We start from the raw sequence: 6,380 nt of genomic DNA, 5'->3' as shown, positions 1-6,380 counted from the left end.
GTGTTGTTGAACAAGATGTGTAGATGTGTGTGTACTATTCAAATGTGCATAGTATGTGTATACAGTACTACAAATTCAGGTCCCTTTGAAGTCAATGGGGGATTTGCCATGTAACCAATATTTTTCAATGGGATCAGGCTCTGAGCCAGCATGTATGTGTATGGAGTGAACGTAAGCATACATGTCAATTTCCTTCTAGAGTTTGCATATCATGTATAAACTAGATTTGATGGCATATGTACCACCATGTGTCTAAACAATTTGACCTGATCCACAAAGGGACTTAGTCATTGCAACACTGAACATAATGGCACCTTTTAGACACCTAAAAAATCACAAAAACAACACTGCAATACACAGAACCTGAGTTAGGTGCCCAGGTTCCCTATGCAATAAATGGGGAGAGATAGGAAAGCAATCCACAAAAGCTAGCATGCTTAGAGGGAAGCTGCTTAATCTAGCCAATCCCTCCCTGCTTTGGCAAAAAAGCGGAAATGTTATTAATAGGAAACAAAGGAGGTGAACCAAGATAATTTAAAACATTAGCAATCTTAATCCATATTGACCCAAGTATGGCAGGAGAATGAGTTGTTTAAAAGACACATATATCAGATTTGGAAATAATTGGAGGGGGCGGGAATCAGTTTTTCCCTTTAAAATGGTGAATTGTTTAATTTCCAAGCAATGTTGTGTTGAATATCACCACAGAATCAGATTTTCAACTCTCGGGAATATGTTTAGATAAGCATTGAGGCACTCCCCATGGTGATGAGCACCATAAAAATATCTATAAATAGGTTGCATCTATAAACTGGATGTCAGATTTGATATTTGGGAAAATGGAACAATGAGGAGTGCAGTTGAGCCTCTCTACAAATAAGATTTTTGTAGGATTGATTTTATTTAATTGAATGGTTCTTGCTCACTTACCATTGGCATTGCTCCAGAATCATTTCCTTTAATACTTGTGTTCTTGCAGACAGGAAGATCAGGATTTCCCTAAACATACTTCTCTTGTTGATTGGCACAGCAGGAAAGTGGGTGAGAAGAAAAAAATTCCGATCGCTCCTGCTGTCTCCACGTTTTGCTTCCTTCCTAGACTTTGTCTTATTAAGAACTGAGTCAGTCACAGACATGCCTAAGATCTAGGGTGACCAGATGTCCCGATTTTATAGGGACAGTTCCGATTTTGGGGGCTTTTTCTTATATAGGCACCTAATACCCCTCACACCATGTCCCGATTTTTAACACTTGCCCTCTGGTCACCCTGCTAAGTTCACGGCAGGGTATGTCTACACTGCACCTGAGAGCGAGCCTCTCCCCTGCCCCCATGTAGACTGACTTGCACTAGTGGGGCTTGGCTTGAGCTAGCCTGTTCAAAATAGCAGTATGGACCTTGGGGCTTGGGCTCTCAAGCCTACAGGGAACAAGCTGCAACTGGAGTCACAACATCCACTCAGATATTCAGGGGTGGCACCAACCTCTTCCCAGTAGGGGGGGCTGAGATTGGCCAGACAGAAAATTCAGGGGGGGCTGTGCTTCCCCCACCATGAGACTTCACCCCCTCCATGGCCCCACCCCCTTCATGGCCCTTCCCCCTGCCCAGGTCAGAGGCTGGAAGCTGAAGTGAGGCAGTGCAGGGTGCTGGCTGCTCACAGCTGAAAAGACCTGCCTGGGTAGGGGGACCCAGGTTCAGGGCCAGCAGAGCCCTTGGGAATCAGCGACCATGGGGAGAGGGCCCAGTAGCCTGGGCCAGAGTGGGTCAGTCCACGCCACTGTGGGGAGTCCTGGACCCTGGACGATGCACCCTGGCAGGCGGGGACACAGACTGAGGGCTGCTCTCAGGGACCCCAGCCTCCCACCTGGGCGTACTTCTCCGTTGCTGCTGGAGGTGTGCGCCCAGCCAGCAGCTGCCACTCTCTCTGCTCTGCCTTCAGAGTTGGGCAGCTGCAGAACAGCAGCTGCTACGGGGTGGCTATGGAGGGGCTAATGAAAATTTTGGGGTGACTATTGCTCTCAGTAGCCTCCCTCAGTGCTGCCCTGCTGATATTTTTAGCATGCTGACTTGAGCACTGCTATCTACTTGGGCTGGGAGGTGTGCTCCAAGTTGCGGTGTAGACATAGGCTAAAGAAAATTGACCACCACTATTGGGCTTCTTCATAAATATCACAACTCAGGACTAAGGAATCAGGCATCCCACAGCCTCCCTCAGGGAAGACATACTGAAGATGTGGGAGCTTCTTAGCTTCCTTAAATGCCCCCTCAGAGTTGTAGCTGAGACGCAAGCTACTGCCAAGCAGTCTCTTACTGAAGTTAATGCCTTTGGTAAACCCCATATGACCCATGTGAATAGAGCATACAGTGTCCAGAACTAACAGAACTGTATATTGGTGGGCAGTTTCACCAGCCAGAGAAGGGATGCAAATACCATGCCCAAGTCTTTTTAAAGCCTTTGCCCTAGGGCATGATTTATTGTTTGAAACAAAAGACTTAAACCGCACCATAATAAAACAACACAATTAAGGGATTGTCTTCACTGCAAAGTTAACTTGAGTGTTGCCCCTAATTTGAGTCCCATCCACACACACAGACAAACTCTGAACTGGAGGATGTTTAATCTAAAGCTCAAGTTATCACAGCTCATCAGTGGCTAACATGACCACTCTGCAATGTGAACACAAGCTAACTTCACTCTAGTGCCTCTAGGCCTCCAATCCCTTCCTACAATTCCTACCATCTGCCCAGAAAGGACAGACATTCTCCCACAATTCCCTGGGAAAGAATTCATAAAGTAGCTCCGCTTACTGCAATGCAAAGAACCATGGGACAACCCCCCAGAAACACTAGCAGCACACACAAGGGGGTGCAGCACCAGTGTGGACACAACAGCTTGTGTATTATTTTGCAATGTAGCTATTCTCACTTGAGCCAGGCAACTGGAGCATAGGTACTTCAGTTAACTGCAACAAAGAGAAACTCTGACAAATGCTGACTATATGCCCCAGAGGCACAGCCTCCCTCCACCTGCCAAAAAAAGAAAAAAAAGAACACTCCCTTCTGTTTAGCTTTCTTTTTCTTATATACCCCACCCAGCTACATGATAGGCTGGGATCTTATAAACCTTTGAAGGCTGCTGCTTCACTTTGTCACAAGGACAAAGGAATTCTCGGGCACATAAAGAGGTCAAATAGCTCTCCAGGCTACTTTCTACTGGAAACTAATGAAAGGTTAGAAAAATATGCACTTGTAGAACCAAATGGTGGAATATATTCAATTTACAACTCTTTCTTTACCTAAAGATGTGAGCTTAAAAAGTTAATTAGAAAGTATTCTTAAACATTATAATTTGAAAGATCTAGCTAAAAAAATATCCTTAAAGCTCATTTATTCTTCAACTACAATACTGCCTGCTATTCTGTTATGTATTTAGTATTCTGTATAATATCAGGTTGTGACTCAATGTAAGCCCTTTGGGGCTGGGAACCAGTTACTTGATTGCCACAGCTCACCAACTGAACAAGTCTGTGTACACCAGTAGTGCAATGAGAATATGTATTTTGGTAGAAATTAAACAGTTAACTGTAATATGCATATTATACTTACAATCTAGGTATTAAAAGGGTGTTACATTCTTAAAATAAATACTAATTATACAACAGTATTTTGCAGAAAAAAATAGCTGCTGCATTACCTGGAGAAGGTACAGGGGTTTTCTTTGAGGTGTTGGAAGAAAATGTAGGGTACTGAAAACAAATATATCTTATTCAGTCATCCAGTGTAAAATAGTGAGGATGTGGATTCAGGAGATTTCCTACAGACTTTCTGTGTGACCTAAGCACTTAGACCCATATCTAAGACCCAAATTGCAAAGGAGTATAAACTAAAAAAAATCAAATCAGTAATGTGATTGCTATTGAGAAAATACACAGTATATCTAAAGTAAAAGCAATGTAAGAATCATCGGGATACCATAGACAGAAGTGAAAAATTGTAAAAGACACAAAAATAAACAAGAAAAAAGTTCCCAAGTATTTAAAGAACAAGAGGTCAGTGAGAGAGACTTCAGGCCCCTTGTGACACTATTGGGAGAACATGACAGATGTTGCTGAGAAGCTAAATGTTTTCTTTACCTCAATAAGGAAAATGATAAAAATGTGCTAGGAGTGGAGATATATATATTTCCCAGGGGCAGGAAGTTTGGGGCCCAATCCTGCACTCTTCACTGAGGAAAAGCTCTCATTGACTGTAAGGAATGCAGGACAGGGACCTAAAAATGACCTGTGAGTTTAACAAAAGGTAAAAAACAGATTAGAACAAAGGTTTTCCAAACTGTGATCTAAGAAACATTAATTGGAGAAGATTCTACCATGAGGCACCTCTAGGTGGTGCAAAATCTTAAGTGTGAATATGCAGAACCACTTGAATTAACAACGAATACTTCTTTGATGGACACGCATAATAAATAATGCCTCTCCCAGACTCTCATAAGTGGTTACTTTGGTGAGAATAACTTACCAACTTTAACTCTGTGTATGTGTGAATGCTGTGTACTACACATACAAAAAAAAAAAAAAAAGAAAAGAAATCACGTCATGAACTCCTTAAAGGCAGCCACTTCTGGGGTTGACTACTGTACCACTATATAACCATTTCACCCTTTAAGACATGAAGGGTCAGGTTTTCAAAAGTGTTCACCTTTGACTTCGGTATCTACATGAAGTGGCCAGATGTTCAAAAGTGCTCAACAGCAAGGAGCTTCAACAGGAGTTGCTGAGGGCTGAGAACTTTTGAAAATCTGCCCAAAAGTAAATAAGACTCATGTTGTCAAATGAATTTGTAGAGTAGCCTAAGGCTGACCTCACTTTGTAAGTGTCCTCAAATGGGCCAACTTGATGAGATAATTGATTAAGCACCAGGTGATTAACCAAAGTAACAAGGGAATTTAGCTCATCAGCTGAGGACAGGTAAAAAAAGAGACAGGACAAGGTGCGGAGAGAAGTCTAGAAGGAAGGTTCAGAAGAGCCCTGGATCTCAGGCTACCTCTATACTACAACAGTTGGGCCAGGTCTACACTACCACTTACTTCATTATAACTTATGTTGCTCAGGGATTTGAATAAGCGAGAGCTCTTCCGTCAGCTTAATTACTCCACCTCCCACAAGAAGCTCTCATGTCGACATAGCAGAGTCCACTAGGTTGGTATAATTTACGTCGCTCAGGGGTGTGAAGGACAAGCACTTAGGTAGCAAATTGTAAATAAAGCATATGAACCTATGCAGGAGTGTGTAAGGACTGTTTCCAGCAAGGCATCCAGAGTGAGGGAACCTTGCCTGTGACAAGTGAATGTAAGTAAAATAATTACAAAAAAATCAATTAGTCCAAAATCCTCTGACTTGTTTCATTACAATATTTTGATTAGATCTCCATGGGACAGTCTGAAATGAATGTTTCTGCACTAGTCCTTCATTGTACAAGGTCACAAGAAGGATAACTTCAGTTCAAGGATCTCAAAATGTTTTACAAAGATGAAAATTCTCAAAATTACTGTGTGACGCTGTACTAAAGGCAGTTAATATTGTAACCCCAGTGCTATTCAGACTGTGGTCCATCACTTGCTGGCTGGTTGCATGGCATAAAATCATTTCCTCTCTCTAAATCACTTTAAAGAAGCTAAATGTATATTCAAATATATGGAAAAATAACCTTAGACAAGTAAGGGATGCTACAGGGATGTTCAGCAATTGTGTTATACCCTCCTATTTACATTCTCTCTGTTCAAATGTAGTCTACACTGAAAAAATTGACAGGTAGCCGTGCTAGTCTGTATCAGCAAAAACAAGGAGGAGTCCTTGTGGCACCTTAGAGATTAACAAATTTGTTTGGGCATAAGCTTTCGTGGCCCACGAAAGCTTATGCCCAAATAAATTTGTCAGTCTCTAAGATGCCACAAGGACTCCACGTTGTGGGTTTTTTTGGTTTTTTGAAAAATTTGAGAGCCCCTGATGTAACTGCTTTTAATTAAGTTAAATAGGGCAGAGTGAGGTTGGAGTGATTCAGTAACCAAGTCAGGAACAGACATTGAAGCCTGACTTCCATTCCCCTGCTACAATCACTAAACAAAATTGTTAGGTAAGAACCCTACCTGAGGGGTAAATGGCAAGGAAGAGGACTTATGTATCCAAGACTAGAGTTTTAAATTAATTTGGGAAATTTTGGATAGAGCTGTGTGAGGAGAGAGGAGGAAATATTACAGCTATAAAACAAAGAGCAATACAGAAAAGGAAGGCCTAATCAGACTCCTTTGCTTATAATTCCTCTGTCCAAGTCAACAGTATTAAATAGATTACCACACTCTGTAGCAGTTCCTTTAAATGATAGA

General features: G+C 41.9%; 1 protein-coding gene across 1 annotated transcript in view; it reads left to right on the top strand.

The window, feature by feature from the left end:
- SUN3 (Sad1 and UNC84 domain containing 3) overlaps positions 1-6,380 on the top strand; it is a 57,812-nt gene that overhangs the window by 1,161 nt on the left and 50,271 nt on the right. The window lies entirely within an intron of this gene.

The sequence above is a fragment of the Trachemys scripta genome, chromosome 2, assembly GCF_013100865.1.
Source record: "Trachemys scripta elegans isolate TJP31775 chromosome 2, CAS_Tse_1.0, whole genome shotgun sequence".
Classification (NCBI taxonomy): domain Eukaryota; kingdom Metazoa; phylum Chordata; order Testudines; family Emydidae; genus Trachemys; species Trachemys scripta.
Note: the sequence above shows the minus strand (reverse complement) of the source record. Positions and strands in the feature narration are given on the sequence as shown.